This window comes from Melanostigma gelatinosum, assembly GCF_949748355.1.
Source record: "Melanostigma gelatinosum genome assembly, chromosome: 1".
Lineage (NCBI taxonomy): Eukaryota > Metazoa > Chordata > Actinopteri > Perciformes > Zoarcidae > Melanostigma > Melanostigma gelatinosum.
The window spans coordinates 27405135-27422794 of record NC_136634.1 but is presented as its reverse complement, the minus strand read 5'-3'; positions in this window follow the sequence as shown (position 1 = coordinate 27422794).

The following is a 17660-nucleotide window of genomic DNA, read 5'->3' as shown; positions in this document are numbered from 1 at the left end:
GGATATGGGTGAACCCCCCTAGATCTTCAGAATAATTACGTGAGTCAGAGAAGTTATTTCACATGACAGTGGAAAGTGGACAGAGAGACCAGAGAGACCAGAGAGACCAGAGACCAGAGCCTTTAACCAAAAAGGAACAGGATATGTTCATTCTTCCCACTGACAGTTTAAAACCAGTGTGTCTCATGTGTTCAGAGGCCGTGCTGATTTATAAAAGCCGTAATATGAAGCGTCACTACGAGACAAAGAAGAACTCTTTTGAGAAAACGTACCCTCTCACATCTGAATCAAGATACAGATAATAAAGCTCAGAACCCAATATGATCAGAATCCTAACACATGAATTAACTGACCAATGATGTTAACAGAGAGAATAGAACTGAGATAAGTGGTTTAATAACGACAGATAAAGTCCATGCTCACTGATTTATCTTGTTACAATATGAGAAAAATATAATATCGTGGCTTTTTTTATTGACATCACTTCACATCAGAATGAACTGAATTTAAAGCTGCAGGACAACTCGGTGAAATTCATTTTTCAAACATGAATTACTTTATTTTAAGATGCACATTTTTCAAAAGCTTTCTGTTATGTCAGTTATTCTTTAATCCAGCCCTTATTGTACTTGAAATGAGAAGAACATTTATTTATGTATTTCTATGTATTATTTATAATCCATCCAGTTACATTTGAAAACTGAGAATAATAATTGTTCAAATATAATTGATGTGTACTTTCTTTATTTGATTTGACAGTTGTTGACTACACAGAGACATTGCTACTACTGCTAGGCTTCTTGAATATATGAGATTTGTGTGGAGTTTGCACGTTCTCCCCGTTGCAGCGTTGCTCCGGGTTCTCCGGCTTCCTCACACAGTCCAAAGACATGCAGCTTAGGTTATTTGGAGATTCGAAATTGCCCGTAGGTGTGAATGTGAGCGTGAATGTTCGTCTGTCTCTATATGTGCCCTGCGATGAACTGGTGACCTGTCCAGGGTGAACCCTGCCTTCGTCAGCTGCGATCGGCTCCAGCGCACCGCGACCCTGAACAGGATAAGCGGTTTGGATAATGGATGGATGGATGGTTCTCAAGTCCTCGCTCGCCTATTATAACTACATTTACAGCCACCTCAGTGACATCCGAGAGCCCAAGCTCACTTAGTTCATCAACGTTTTTGGGGAATCATGAAGCACAATCAGGAAATGCCGCCTCTCTGAGTCTTGCCCCCGGGGGATACCCAATACTCAAGCCACAACACGAAGGCCTCTTTCATCCCCATGTCGTCGGCCCCCTTCCATCCCTCCCCTCGACCCCTATCATCCCACCGAATACGACCCTCTTCCTACCATCACAACGAACTCAACCCTTAACCAATCTTCTCGCATTCTCATGGCACTCCAAATAAAAGTACTTTTGTTCCTTACTCGTGGCTTGGTTTTGGTTAGTGAACATCACACTTGTTTAGATACATTTTAGACCAGGATTTGCGATGCTAGTATGAACATGCCTTAAACTCAGATCTAAGGTGAGCACAGAGAAACGTTACCCCTGCAGCATGAGAAGACAAAGACAGCCTTCGAGTGTTAAACTGCACATACATCATTCTGCACTGTGAAGCTTAAACATCCCAGTAAAAAAGCAATGAGCAAAACACATTTTTGAGTGGAGGGGGGCAGCATGCACTAAGTGGACAGGGACCTTTTACACACCTAGAAGAAAGGCTCACCTAAAAAACTCAATAAATGTATGCTATATGTAGAATATTTTCACAGCTTTACATCGAGGAAACGCATTTCCGACAGTAATGAAGCCTTTATAACACCAACTATCAACCCCCAAATTACTGTTTGTTTTTTGTTTTTTTCAATGGATTTTGGTGGCTTTGGTTAGTGCACAGAAAACAACGTTAGTTCCCCTCAGAAACATAGATTGTGTCTAAAATACATTTTGCTGCTTGCTACGCCCACCAACCACTTACACTGACTATGGATAGGTACCTCATACAACACCACTTCAAAACATCCAACAACTATCCCTTTTTGACGTGGCGCTGGAGTCGGCCGGACTGTTGACAGGACAGGCGGAGCAGGGGCAGGCTGAGAAACAGACCAGTAACTAGCTGTGTGGAGACATACAGGCAGATAGCTCGCCGGTAGCAAGTGCGGTTCGGCAGGCTGAGAAGCAGACCGGAGGATAGCTAACAGGGAGGAACACAGAGAATCTGTAGTGTTAAGGAAGTCCTTCACCCAGCCAGGTAAAGAGTTCCCCAGCCAAGGCAGAGATGACGCCTCCCTAAGTGCAACCTCTTTGATCTCCTTACTTGGAGCTCTCTTCCACTCCTCAAACAAACAGAGGAGGGAATAATTCAGTTTGTAAATCTCCTCCTCAAACAACAATATTGATCGGCTGAGTCCATAAGTGGCCAGTTCAGACAGGTTAAAACTTTTCTTTACTTATCCGGAGAAGTTCGGTACGCACGAAGGCAGTCAGAACACAAAACAAATCAGGCAGGGATCAGGCAAACGTGGTGGAGGAAAAACAGGCAGAGATCACAAAAACCGGGAACATGAAGACTAGGAAATCTGTGGGACGCTTGACATAGAGAAGAAAGGCAAACTGGCCCAGAAACAGGGTAACACAAGGAATGAATACACTGGGGAAGTGTAGGAGATTAGACACAGGTGGAATCAGGGGCGGGGCAGACAATCACAGTGGTGGGAAAACACACAAAGGCAGGAAGTGAAGTGATCTTTCTTGGTAAAAAAAATGCTATGAAATGATAACTATGACCTTTTATAGGCCTAACATTCATCTTCACTCCACTTACTTCACATTAAAGCTTTTCTTTCTTCTCGACTTCATAAATAGGAATGACATCTATCTTACCCTCAACAGAAACCAACCATCTGGAGATGTGATTGTTAGATCATTATTTATTTATATCACAATAGCAGAGCTCCTGCCGGTCACATTCTATGAGCAGCAGATCCCTGACTGGGTTGCATCTGACTGGATTATCTGTTTTCTGCCTCAACACAATGGACTCCACCAGGACGCCAGATCAAAACACTCACAAGCATATGCACTTGTAGAGAGCGCATATCACATGTGCATGTGTGTAGTTGTGTGTGTGCCTGCAAAGATTACAGAGCCAGGCTAAAGGGCCGAAAGCCAACAAAGAACAAGAAGAGAGAAGCAGCAGGAAGCTGACCAGTCACTTTATCCCCCTATCCCGTCTCTCTCTCTCTCTCTCTCTCTCTCTCTCCCTCTCTCTCTCTCTGCTTAGGCAGACGGTGGGATCAAGGGAGAAAGTTGAAGTTAAAATCAAAGATAGAGTGTAGAGGGTGTGGGATGTGTAGAAGACGGTGCAGGTTTGAAGAGAACCATTGAAGCATGGTTGATGATGTTTTCTATGTTTTAAAATTGTGTATTGATGATTAAATTCAAACCTATTTACATGCTATTTCTACATATATATATATATATTTTTTTTTAATACTTACTTAAACTTCTTAATACAACAAAGTTACAGGTGAACATGAGTTGAATATAGCGTAACACAAATGTGATGTTGATGTTCTATAAAGTATGTATATGATGAATATGAATTTCGGACCTCAGGAAGATAAACTGGTGACAATGGCATCAGCTAATGGGGATCCTTCTAGAACTCCGGTTTAACTGTGATACTATGCAGCGTGATCAAATATGACTCAAGATTCTATTACTGCATTGCTTATTTCTTACCTCAAATGTTTTCAGAAATTATCGATGATAACAGTGATCATGAATGGATCATAAATGTATTTTCTTTGATCTTTCTGTAAATGCTGACCCCGTGTGTCTGAAACGAACATTCCACTCCTGCATCATTACTCAGAGTACAGCTGATCAGTTCTCTATGCACTTTTGCTGTGATAGCAACACAAATCACAATGATGTCAAATTTTTAGTACAGTTGTTTAATGAACATTGCACCACATAGCTGGATGAAGTGGCACCTCTTAAGGAAAGGACCAGGGCTGCCTACAACACTTCTCCGTGGATGACAGACGCTGTCTGCAGCCTGAGTCACAGGACAGAGCGGCTCTGGAAAGCCACTGGGCTAGAAGTGCATCGCTCATATCTCGAAGACCTCAGAGTTTCCTTTAATACTGGAGTAAAGGAAGCTAGAACTGCTTATTTTGCCAACTTAATCTCTTCCTCAAAGAGAAATCCCAAGATTCTGTTTGACACAATTAAGAGAATTGTCTCACCATCTGTCTCTACATTACCATGCTGTTCTGTTGACGATTGCAACAAGTTCCTTACCTATTTTAATGATGATAACAGCTATTAGGTCTGGCATTCAGCCTGGGATCTGTTCATCTACATGTAGCTCCTCTCAATCTCCTGCTGTTCTTGTTAGGATCTCGGTCTGACCTAGTGTGTGCTCCTCTGTTTTTCCCCCTGTCAGTGTTGTTGTTTGAAGGCCATGTGCTTATGTTTTGTTTTTGTGTCAGCCTATAGTTTCCACCCCCGAGTTCCATCTCCAATCACGCCCCTCTCCCCAGGCTCAGCTGTGGGGAATTCCAGTGATCATCTCCGACGGACTTAAATACCCAAGCTGTCCTCCGCGCGTTGTCAGTCCGTCCGGTTACCAGTCTGGTTCTAGTCCACGTGAGTTTGAACAGTTTTTCGTGAATAGTTATTTCTAACCTTTCTGGCTGTCTGCAGCACTCCTGCCGCGCAGAGTCGACCCCCGGGAATTCACCTGTGCGCAGAGGCCGACCCGAGTAGTACCATGAAGTTCACCGGTCGGCGTCCTTTGTTTCCATCCCGGACCGTCTCCAGCCGTGAGTAAGGTTGAGTTTCCCTCCCGACTCCGGAGGCTGCATCATCCTTCCTCGGTTGAGTTTCCCTCCCGACTACAGAGGCTGCACCATCCCTCCTCGGTTGAGTTTCCCTCCCGACTCATGGAGAACGGACAGGCTTTGGCCACTGGACACGGTGCCGTAGTTCGTTTGTTTATTGTTTTCTGTTTAAGTCTGCAGTTATATTTATAATAAAGATCTTGAAGGATTAATCTGCTGTGTGAGCGTGCGTTTGGGTCCATCTACTACACCACCACATAACAGTTCTGGACTCTTTCCAGCATATCAGCCTTCAACACCTGATGGATTTAATCATGAAAACAAAGCCTTCATCTTGTCCTCTGGATGTTATACCATCCTCTCTATTCCAGAAAGTTCTGCTAATTATTGGCCCTACTGTAACATCTATTGTTAATTCCTCATTGTCTACAGGTCCCGTCCTACTTTAAGCATGCCACTATCCAGCCTATATTAAAGAAACCCAACTTAGATCCTGCATTACCTATGAACTACAGGCCCATATCAGAACTGCCTTTCCCATCCTAAATCTTAGAGAAAGTGGTGAACAAACTACTTACTGCTGCACTGGAGAGGCACAACATGTACGACAAGTTCCAGTCTGGGTTTTGAAAACAACACTCTACTGAAACCGCTCTCCTGAGGGTTTTGAATTATATAGTCATATCCTCCGATGCAGGTGACTGCTCTGTTAGTTCTTCTGGACCTCAGTTCTGCATTTGACACAGTAAACCAGGGGTCTCTAACTGGCAGGCCACGGTCCGGATCCGGACCCAGGACCTAAAATCGATATTTCGGAATCATACATATTAGGCAGCGAGTTTCCACTTTTAAGCGGCGCATCTTATACAGCCGTTACGGTACTTGTTCAGCGGTGCAGGAGACACCGACCAATGCGTGTAAAGCTCAGCCAATCAAATGTGAGTATTCTGACAAGTTTCCTGACTGAGCGAGGTTTACACACCGTGACACACGGGGGAGAGACGAGGAAGTAGAAACAAGAGCAGGAAAATTGCGCTAATCAGAGAAGTTATCTCACATGATGTTCTCCAAAAAGAGAAACGTGTTCAGAGAGAATATAATTTACAAGCATGAATGAACAGACTCTTCTCTGTTAATTCTTCCCGCAGGCAGTTAAATCCAGCATGTCTCATATGTTCAGAAACCGTAACTATGGAGTGGTCTCACCGACGTCACGATCTCCTTAGTTACGAGGTCGGTCGGCCATGTTGGAGTACATACAGATCCTACATGGCGGCGAGTAAACAAGGAAGTGCGGCGAAAATACAATACTTTGAATCACTGGATAGTGCATCAAAGGTTCGCTACCTGGCCAAATTGAAGGTTATTGGTAACTTGGATCCCACGATGAGTGCAGATCGTTTCAGTGCCGATCCTACTTATCTTCCATCGGTAAACTACGCCAACATCTACACGTATCTCGTGAACACCCCCAGTCCTTACACAAAAGACGAGTTGGAGTGCTACAAAGGGCTCGACGCTTATAATCAGTTTGTCAGTGGATGGGTCCGAGACGTCAAAGCAACGGTCGTCGAGAATTCTCATCTCGTCATTGGAAGGGTACATATATACAGATCTGGTCAGATATTTAGCAATATTCAATGTTTACTCAGCGCAAACAGACACGTGTGTTTGTTTACATTGTACATGCATGTCATTGTGTGCGTGTGTGTAGGAATTCACTTTCAACTAACTCCATACCCCCCCCACACATATATATATATATACACATATATATATACATATATATATGTATATATATATATATGATCTGACGTTAAACTCATATCAAGCAATGCTGAGGCTGCATCTATGTGTTTCGCCTGTTGTACACGCTCGACACGTCTCTGGTACCGACTGCTGTCACGGGCCGATGAAGCTTCGGTAACCTTCTCATGTCCAAGTTTAATTTATATTTCCTTTATTAAATACTGTTCACAAAGGAATTAGTAAATAAAATCACTGACCACTTATAAAGTGATCCGCACATACTCTAGTGTACGCCAAATTCCATTCCGTTAACGGAGTTGTACCCCAAACCGGACAGTTTTTAGCTAATGTTTCAATACAATTCACTTACAATGTTGATAAAAATGATCGTGTAATGTTTTCAGTTGATATAATGGTGTTAAACTGAAGTTAAACTTCGTACCTTTCAAACGAAATATTGTTGTAATTATTACAGTTAGCCTTGTCTTTACCAGAGTCGTTAAAACGATGCTAACACGGGTGAATTAGCCGTGCACTGCTCTTGGCCTAATCCGTACAAACACGCTGTAAACACTGGCTGCTGCTGGTTTTTCGGGGATATTCGCTTGTTCGAGGGTCGCAAAAATGACCATCAATGCTGTCAACACATCCGGGACCGTAGTTCTGTCCTTCACAATAAGATATCACGCTTCAACAACTCCAAATGATGCAATAAAAGCTCCTTAATTTCCGTTTGAGCTGTTTAAGCGTCGCCCGAGCGTTCTTTCTGCTTTCTCTCATCAAAGTCACTTTCCTATAGTATTTAGACATATAAACGTCCATATATATTCATGAAATTTGACACACAGATTATTTGATATGTATGAATTAATATTATTTACGTATGGTTGGCGATCGCCGAAGAAAATGACAGCGTAATGACCGGAAAGGGCGTCACGACGGAATCGTTCGAGACAGGCCAATAGCAGCTAGCGCCGACCGAGGCAGGCCATCGTTACGTTAGATGTCGAGAGATGCGTGACAGCCAATGTTCCCTCTAATTTTTCATGTGTCTGGGCATACACACAAGCTCTCTGAGCACACTGAGGACCACTGTGAGCAACATCAGATGTGCACGCTGTGGCCACACACCAGTATCACACCTGTTCAAAACCTTGGATCATAGCAAGTTACATGGCTTATTAAAAGAATCAAATTACAGCAGCAATTTTCACTAGTTTACTTTTAATATAAGTGATTTGACAAACTTTAAAGGAAAAAGACAAAAATCTTGTTGTTCATGAGATGTGTAGTATGTTTTATGTGAGAGTCCTGCTTGGCCATGGGAAGAGTCTTGCTTTGGCCTGTGTGAGGTCCTGTTGTGGCCTGTGTGAGGGTCCTGTTCTGGAAGAAATGATACATATACACCTTTCAGACATAACATTTTGTTCACATTAAAACATTCACATTTTGCACAATGACGTGTGCTGTAGCTTGTGATACAGTGTAAATTCCTGTAACTCTGTCTGTAAAATATGTAATTACTCAGTTTTTTATTATGATTTCTACTACCCATAAATTATCTAGTAGTAACATAATTTAATGATTAATATCCATAAGTAAAACATCTTAATAAATGTCACTAGAATATGCACAAATCTGACTTAAATTTTACCTTATTTTTCACGTCTGTCCTTCTCACTTCTCCAATGGTTGTACACTTTGTCCAGGTTGATGGCTTCGTCTGCTTCTTGCTTTGACTTTATGTCGCTGCCCGTTCGTTTCGCCATGATAAGGGGTTAGCATTTGCGTCTCGTAACTCCGCCGCCCTGTTGTTAGCTAGCTAACCTGCACGGCGCGAATGGGCAGGGCAATAGTGTCAATGCTATGATTGGCTGCGTAGCGTAAGTGAACCGAATCGTATCATTGGCTGGACACCTGTCACTCACTGAGTTACGTTGCAAAATAGTACAGAAAACAAAATTATTATTATTATTATTATTATTATTATTGGTTTAATTGATTAGATAAGATTAGGACTAATATTAGATATTAATTAATACGTTTATGTTGAATTTTATTTTATGCGCTGCATAGATTTTCTTGTGCGCTGAGAATGTGCGAGCAGTGCGCGATTGCTCAAGCGCGCAGCTTAGAGGGAACATTGGTGACAGCCATTTCTCGCGACGTCGCTTGGATAGCTCCTTCGTGTCATTTCCTTGATGTGTAATGACCGCTGGCAAACGAAAGAATGATTTCTTGTCTATCAGCTCTGCTGCCACAACCAAAGACAGCACAAAAGTTCACCACCGATAGGTTATGCGACTCAGCCGTGCATGCCAGTGGCTTTGTGTGTACTCCAACATGGCCGACAGCTAAACTGTGACGTCACACGAGACCACTCGAAAAAAGCGTCAAATGAAGCGCACTACGAGACAAAGCACAACTCTTTTGAACAAACGTACCCACTCACATCTAAATGAAGACACAGAAAATAAACCTAAGAGCCCAAAATGATCAGAATCCTAACGCATGAATTCACTGCCCAACAATGTTACCAGAGAGAATGGAGCTGAAACAAGTGGTTTAATAACCACAGATAATGTCCATGCTCACTGATTTATCTATTTAGAAGACAAAAATATTATATTGTGACTTTTTTATTGACATCACTTCACACCTGAATGAACTGAATTTAAAGCTGCAGGACAATTCAGTGAAATTAATGTTTCTAAAATGAATTTATTTTAAGATGCACATTTTTCAAAAGCTTTCTGTTATGTCAGTTATTCTTTAATCCAGCCCTTATTGTACTTGAAATAAGAACATTTATTTATGTATTTCTATGTATTATTTATAATCCATCCAGTTCAGTTTGAAGTTCAGTTTGATATATATATATATATATATATATATATATATATATATATATATATATATATATATATATATATATATATATATATATATATTAGGGGTGTAACGGTTCCCAAAATTCACGGTTGGGTTCTGTACGATACAGTGGAGCCACGGTTCGGTACGTTTCGGTACAGTAGAAAACTATAAATTCCAGAGAAATGTACTTGATTTTAAAATATATTTATTCATTACAACCAACATCATGAAGTTATTCTTTGACTTTGAACAATGATGGAACTATACCCGAGTGAGCCATCTTCTGGGGTGTCTTCTTAGCAACACATAAGTGTCAGAAATAAAATACAGTAGTAAAATGCAGAAATGCAGTTGGATTCAACAATGACGGATAAGAGGCACAGCAAGGCAAGGCAAGGCAAGGCAAGTTTATTTGTATAGCACATTTCAACAACAAGGTAATTCAAAGTGCTTCACATAAAACCATTAAAAGCATCAAAACACAAGGCAAAAGAAAAGGAGATTTCAAAAACAATTAAAAAACTGTGTAAGAAATAAAATGCAGTAGTAAAATGCAGAAATGCAGGAAATTGATTAATATATTAATTGAACGTGGTTCAATTAAAGGCAGCAGCAAACAGAAAGGTCTTCAATCTTGATTTAAATGAGCTGAGGGTCTCAGCAGACCTGCAGCTTTCTGGGACTTTGTTCCAGATATGTGGAGCAGAACAACTGAACGCTGCTTCTCCATGTTTAGTTCTGACTCTGGGAACAGAAAGTAGACCAGTCCCAGACGACCTAAGGGGTTGGGATGGTTCATAAGGTAGCAGCAGATCAGAGATGTATTTTGGCCCTAAACTATTCAGTGCTTTGTAAACCAACAGCAGGCTTTTAAAGTCAATTCTTTGTTTGGCAGGAAGCCAGTGCAAAGACATCAGAACTGGGGTGATATGATCCACCCTCCTGGTCTTCGTGAGGACTCGAGCTGCAGCGTTCTGAATCAGCTGCAGCTTTCTGACAGACTTTTTACAGAGACCTGTAAACACACCGTTACAGTAGTCCAGTCTGCTGAAGATAAATGCATGGACAAGTTTTTCCAAATCCTGTTGAGACATAATTCCTCTAATCCTTGATATATTCTTCAGGTGATAGGAGGCTGATTTTGTAATTGTCTTTATATGGCTGTTCAGGTTGAGGTCTGAATCCATAACTACACCTAGATTTCTGGCTTGGTTTGTGGGTTTTAACATCAGTGATTGAAGCTGAGTGGTGATTTTCAATTGTTCGTCATTGGTACCAAAAACAATTACTTCTGTTTTATCTTTGTTTAATTGAAGAAAATTCTGGCACATCCAGTTGTTGATTTGTTCAATGCAGTTACCCAGCCCTTGTATGGGATTATAGTCCCCTGGTGACATAGTTATGTAGATTTGTATGTCGTCTGCATAATTATGATAACACACTTTGTTGTTTTCCATAATCTGAGCTAGTGGAAGCATGTAGATGTTGAACAGAAGAGGCCCCAGTATTGAACCTTGGGGAACACCACATGTCATTTTAGACATGTCAGAGAAGAATGACTGCCTTGCATTTCTAAATTCCAAATTATAATTGCGAAGTCTCTCTTTATAGATGTCACAGTGAACCTGGAGATTAGTTTTTCGCCACCTGCGCTCAGCTTTCCAACACTCTCGTTTCTCTATTTTGACCAGCATAGCATTTCTCCAAGGAGATCTTTGCTTACCCGAGACAACCTTCACTTTAGTGGGTGCAATGGCATCAATAATATTTTTTACTTTAAAATTCAAGCCATCTACAAGCTCATTGACTGAGAGGCAATACACATAGCACTACACAGTCAGACTGTGAACATCATGCTGTATTGAAGAAGACTTGGAACTAGAGATTGAGACCATAAACTCATGTTTACAATGTTTACTGAGGTAATAAATCAAGAGAGAAGTAGAGTCATCTTCTCATAGACTTCTATACAACCAGAGGAGTCGCCCCCTGGTGGACATTAGAGAGAATGCAACTTTTAAGACACTTCCACATTGGCTTCACTTAACACTGCTCTAGACTCTAGAGCAGTGGTTCTCAAATGGGGGTACATGTACCCCTGGGGGTACGTGAAGGCACTCCAGGGGGTACGTGAGATTTAAAAAATATATATTTAAAATTAGCATCCATTCAAAAATCCTTCAAAAATAGTTATTTAATAAATATTCAATAATAATATACAAGTGTAAGTTCAGAAACTGAATTTGATATTCAGTAGGCTATTTCATTTCATTATCCTTAAAACCCAGAGTCTCCCCCATACCAGGATGGCAGCACTGAGATCCAGTAATACTAAGACTGAACTTCTGCCATTGTCTGTGTCATTGAAAACCTTAACAAGAGCAGTTTCAGTACTGTGGTTCTGTTGAAAGCCTGACTGGAAAACATCAAAGCAGTTATTTACAGCCAAAAAGTTGTTTGGCAATTATTTTACTTAAAAATGGGAGGTTTGATATAGGCCTATAATTTTTCATTGTTGCGGAGTCTAAACTAACCTTCTTTAGGAGCGGTTTAATAACTGCAGTTGTTAGGGCTTGTGGGAAGACACCTGAGAGAATGGATGTGTTTACTATGTGTAAAAGATCAGTGGTCATGCAGTTTGAAATATTTTTGAAAAAGTGTGTTGGTAGAATATCCAAGCAGCAGGAGGATGACTTCAGATGTTGTATAATGTCTTCCAGGCTTCTACGGTCGATTCTAAGGTTTTATCAGCCTCATGCTCCATACAGGGAGAACTTTGTGACTGTGACAGAAATGACTTGTACTGTGACCTTTTGATGCAAGCAGAGAGGTTTTGAGGTTGTGTATTTTATTAAATTTATCTTAATAGTTTCAATATTTTAGGCCTGTTGTAACACATAAGTCAGCCGATATATTTCTCTCAAATTTGATGTCTGCACAATTGTTTTGCGGTATCTATGATACTTCCCATTTATTCTTATATTTCATTTTGATGTTGTTTTCTGTGTATCGATGAAGAACCACATTTTAATTAAGTTAATGCGGAACTTATAACTTGTTTTTTGAACTTGCAAATGTGTTGCTAAATTTGTGAATGTGAATGTGATTATTTCCATTAAATATCATATTACTTATAAGGTGTGTTTTTGTGGCAAAATAGTTTTGGTATTTGTTCAGTGTGGAGATGGAACAACGGGGAGATGTAACTGTGTCACGCTGTGTAGAAATGCCATCACATCAATGATCTGAGTCTGTATATAAACAGCAGTATGCATGAGTGTGCTGCAACAGGATCTCTCTGTCTGCTGATCCGTGTGAGAACGCTTGTCCCTCAGCATATGCATATATAAGCCTACAATACACTTTCAATTGCAACACTGTTCCTGTTCTCTCCCCCCCCCCCCACACACACACACACTAACACAGGGACACTGAAAAGGCAGAGTCCCTTTTTTCCCAGTTATGCAAATAACATCAGCCCTTAAAACGGTTTGAGTGAGAATTAAACGTGAATTAAATGAGGCTTGGCTTCTTTCTTCCCATTCTGTCTGAATAAGGCAAAGTCCCGTCACCATGGGAGATCCCCACGCCGCTGCCATGCCTGTTATGGGATTGACAAGACGAGAAGTGACATAAATACCGTGGCCGGCGTTCAATCCAATTATGTGGCGTTACCCGCCTCAATACCTGCTAGCCATGCAGCGCTGTGCTGGCGTCCTTGTATTCAGCCCGCCTCAGAAATGAGACTGGCCGTATTCATCTCTAAGCCTAGCGCTAACCTCGGTCTCTTCACCTCAGCTAGCTCTGAGACTCTGCCCTCAACCCTACGCTCAAGCCACAGCCTGCTTTAATACAGGCCTTTGGAGAAGGTGCTTCTCCAGGCTCTCTAAATACCCCCGGGCTGAAACAAAACCCCCTCTGAACTATCCAAAGACCCCAAGCTAGCACTGGAAATGAATAGCTATTGATACGATATACACAACACAAAGACAGGAAGTCTGAGTGGAAAGAAACTCTGGGTGATGTTTCTGTGTGTGACTGAAGTTTCTACTGAGTCGAAACACGAGGACGACCCAATGAAATCAGCTGTGAGCCCATAGGGGACCATTGCTGTTGATGAGCTTGTTTTGCACGATATAGAACAATTTGTGTTAAATTGAGGAATCGTGGTGCAATGGAACACAGAAATCACAGTCATTATTTTTGACTATTCTATCACTACACACCCCACTGCTCCACCTCCGAGTCTCTGTGACTTTCTGTCAGTAGTCTTTGGAAGAATTGAAACATATGGAGTTTACAGCACATTAATCCTGTGATTTTAACGATGACAGATTTCTTTAAGCATGCAAAAGACCATCTTAAGTTTTACTGCAGCAGCATAGTAGCTCTCTGGCTTATCCACGATGTTCTCCTCCAACATATACTTCTCAACTGTGATCTGTAGAACAATGTGTACAGCTCTCCCCTCATTATTAAAGCCATGTGTGAAGTAGCAGCAGCCACTGGTCTCTTTTGTGGAGCCGGTGACATCGACACAGCAGGCACAAAGACAGAAATATGCATAACCTACGCATTGTTTTCGTTTGCCTGGTTCTGTTTCATAGATCTGAATCATTGTGAAATTGAGTGCATATGCCAAACATGCTCACACCAATGTGTGGAATAACGCAGCTTGGTCAGTGACACTAAGCTTCAAACTATGACGCTCTACGTACCCCTCGAGCATCAATTCTGCATGTTTCATGCAAAGCCTCTTTTCAAAATGAACCTGTCTTCACAGGAAGTTAGGTTTAGGCCCCAATCACATCATGACGCGGAGCTAGAAAAGCATCGCTCGCAAAACCATTGTCTTCCTTCGGGTCGGCGGGCGCTCGTCTCTTGCGCTGCGTTTTTCAAGCAGATTTTAGACACACATGAAAGTTATAATATGATCAACTTTTCAGCGCCAGGTGCAGAGAAACACAGCTTGTCAATGTCACACTTCGCCCGGGCAGTCATTCAAATCCAGTAAGAGGCAGGCTTTACTTCTTTACCGTTGCCTTCCTTGGTGCCTGCTGCCTTCTCACTAAGTACTCTTAACCAGCCCAGGACGGCGGGGCCCCAGGACGGCGGGGCCCCAGGACGGCGGGGCCCCTCTGCGCCCAGAGTTCTATTTAATTCAATTAAATTTAGTTGTATAGCCCAAAATCACAAAATCCTAAATTTGCCTCAGAGGGCTTTACAATCTGTACACACAAAATGAGTTTCATTGTTTTACATCGTATCCTAACACAAACGTTACAAATGAACAGAATGTGTTGTTGTTGTTGTTGTTTTATTTAATTTTGAATTAGTGAATCATTGATCAACAAACGTGTTAGTTTAGTGCTCATCAGAATGCCCCGGGCTGCTCTTTGTTGCAAGTCCGTCACAGGTGACCCCTTTCACAGTGTCGCATTGTTCTCACATTGTCATTTCAAACATTTATTATACAAATAGGAATTACAGCTGCTGTACAGCTGAATGTAGTTTTCTGTAAAACAACATACAGTATATTTAGTGGTAGCGCTGTGAGAGCATATCAGGTCCTTTGGTTTGAATATATCTGTGCAGTAATACTCCTGGTGCACAGACGATACCGCGCTTTCTGCTTTCCTCTGGCTCTGAGACGACGATTCCAAGAAAAAAGCAGAAGTAAACTGAAGCAACACGTTGCTGTGAGCACTGCGTCACTTTCTTTTTTCCCCAACGAGTGACAAAACCAAAATGTAAAGTGGACTTGACAACCACATCGGTCCCCCCCCCTCTCTTCTCCGGCAGTGCTCGGCTTGTGTTTGGGCCCCAGAACTCACTTTAACCACAGGCATTTACAAGCTCCCCTCTAAACAACCTGCCAGGTGCTTTGAGCTCCCGCTGAAGGGCCACAGAACGTTATGAGACTCCAATAAGATTAGAGCAGAATGGGCTGTGAAGAGAAGAATGGAAGCTCTTATAATGGGATAGATTGTTAGCACAGCGATATGTTGCTCTGAGCTCCCATGACCAATCTATAACTAATGAGCATTCAGTGAGCGTGCTCTATGTCACAAGTGTCCAGAGGCTGCGATGGGGACACCGAGGCGAGCAATTTCTCATATTTGTCAGCAACATGGGCTTATCGCTTCGGGCAAGTTTTACTTGTATTGTATGAATTCAGTATGCTGAGGACGTTCTCACACTCTGCTTGATGAAAATTCATGGGGCTGGTCACTGACAAGTCAGTATTTTGTAGTGAGATTTAAGCCTCCGGAGATTGAGTTTTGACATTCTGGTTCCCACGTGCTGGGAATGAAGTTAAAAAAACGAAATATTGCTGCTGTAATACAGATTGTACTGTGTATAAACCTTTGCTTAGAACGCTCAATGAGTTTGCTAATACAATTGAAACGCCCACTTCCAGCCAGTGTCAGTGTCTGCAAAACTGCAGCAAACAATGCTGTGGTTGTATGCAATGAACAGAAGTGATGAATAGAAACAAAACGAAGTGCCTGCAGCCATGCTAGCAGCACTGTGGAGCAGCTTTCAGCTATATGCTAATGTCAGCATGCTAGCAGCACTGTGGAGCAGCTTTCAGCTATATGCTAATGTTAGCATGCTAGCAGCACTGTGGAGCAGCTTTCAGCTAAATGCTAATGTCAGCATGCTAGCATGCCCATTGTAGCGGCAATATTCTCTCCGTCCGATAGTCCACATTACCACTACTGTTACAGTCTGGGTTTGGCAATAAGCTTGACGCGTAATGAATCTTCGTAGGCAGTAGCTTCATTTAACGAAGGTTTACTTAACAAAATAAAGTTACAAGATACATTCTTTGCTCAACTTGTCACAGCGTTAGCACAACGGTCAAAAAACTATGTTGCTCCGCAGACTGAATAACCTCAACTGAGGGCTGTTGGCTGTGACCTGGTCAGTAATGCAACTAAAGGAGCATTTACACATGTTTGTTACACAAATGACTTAAGACATCTTATCAAGTCTCATATGGCTCTTACACCCATAGTGACATTGCTGACATGCTGAGGTTCAGCATATATTTTATAATTTGTAAACCATGTTCACCATCTCACCAAAGCGTTAGCTAGATTGCAATATTGAAAAATAATAATGTCAAATTTGGTCTCAGATCAAAGTATTAGACAACATGTAATTCTGGCCTAATGGTGGCAACAGATGAAAGGTCACAGGGTCACCAAAGAGAGTTCATATTTAGAATGAGGGGTCAGTGCAGTCCAGGCAACAGTTTGCAAGACCTTTCTCTCCCCACGAATGTCAACCTCATGGTGCTCAAAGAGAAGTCAGAGGATGACCTCATGCTCAATGCTGTGTTTTTATGATAACATAGAACTAATGATTGATTGTCAAGATGAATAATATCGACCTTCGTATGTATTATTACAGCATAAGAAACAATAAATAAACTTGTTGTGGTATTTGAATCGCTCCCTGTCCACACAGGTGAACCATCAGCTGATCAGACTGGAGATGTAACTTGAAAAATCGGTGAGTAACTGCAATCTTAGACATTTGAACTTTAAATTTTTCGATTGTGATATTTACTGAAATGACCAAAAGCAGGATACTCTCTGGCGATCTCCCTCCCTCCTCCTTTTTCCAATGTGAGGGTCTAAGGACAGAGGATGTTGTACAGATTGTAAAGCCCTCTGAGGCTAATTTGTGATTTGTGATATTGGGGTATACAAACAAAATTGAATTGAATTGGAGTGAAATGAAGAGGTATCGTACAGCTCCTCATTTCAGCTTCACCAATCAGCTGCTCCTCATTCATATGATGCTTTCAAAGCGAGCGACAGGAATAAACCACAGACTGGATATAAGGAGTGGACGTAGTCACAGTGACGTCACCCATTGGTTTGTGAACTGTGGTTTTAAAGCCTTTAGTTCAGCATTTTTTCCGTCACCATCTTGGTTTTTGGTCGTCACCATCTCGTTTTTTTTGTCGCCAGAAGTGACTCGATAGGGTGGAGCGCAGTACAAGTAAACACTGAACACTTGTAACCTCCATGAAGTGACAACACACTGTGAAAGGGTAAAGTTGTGAGACAAAAACACGGGCAACTTCCAGACCGGACAACGTCTCTGGTGAGAGACCTGTTAATCACAGTCGCCCCGCCCTAAAGCATCCCCTGCTTTATGGTCT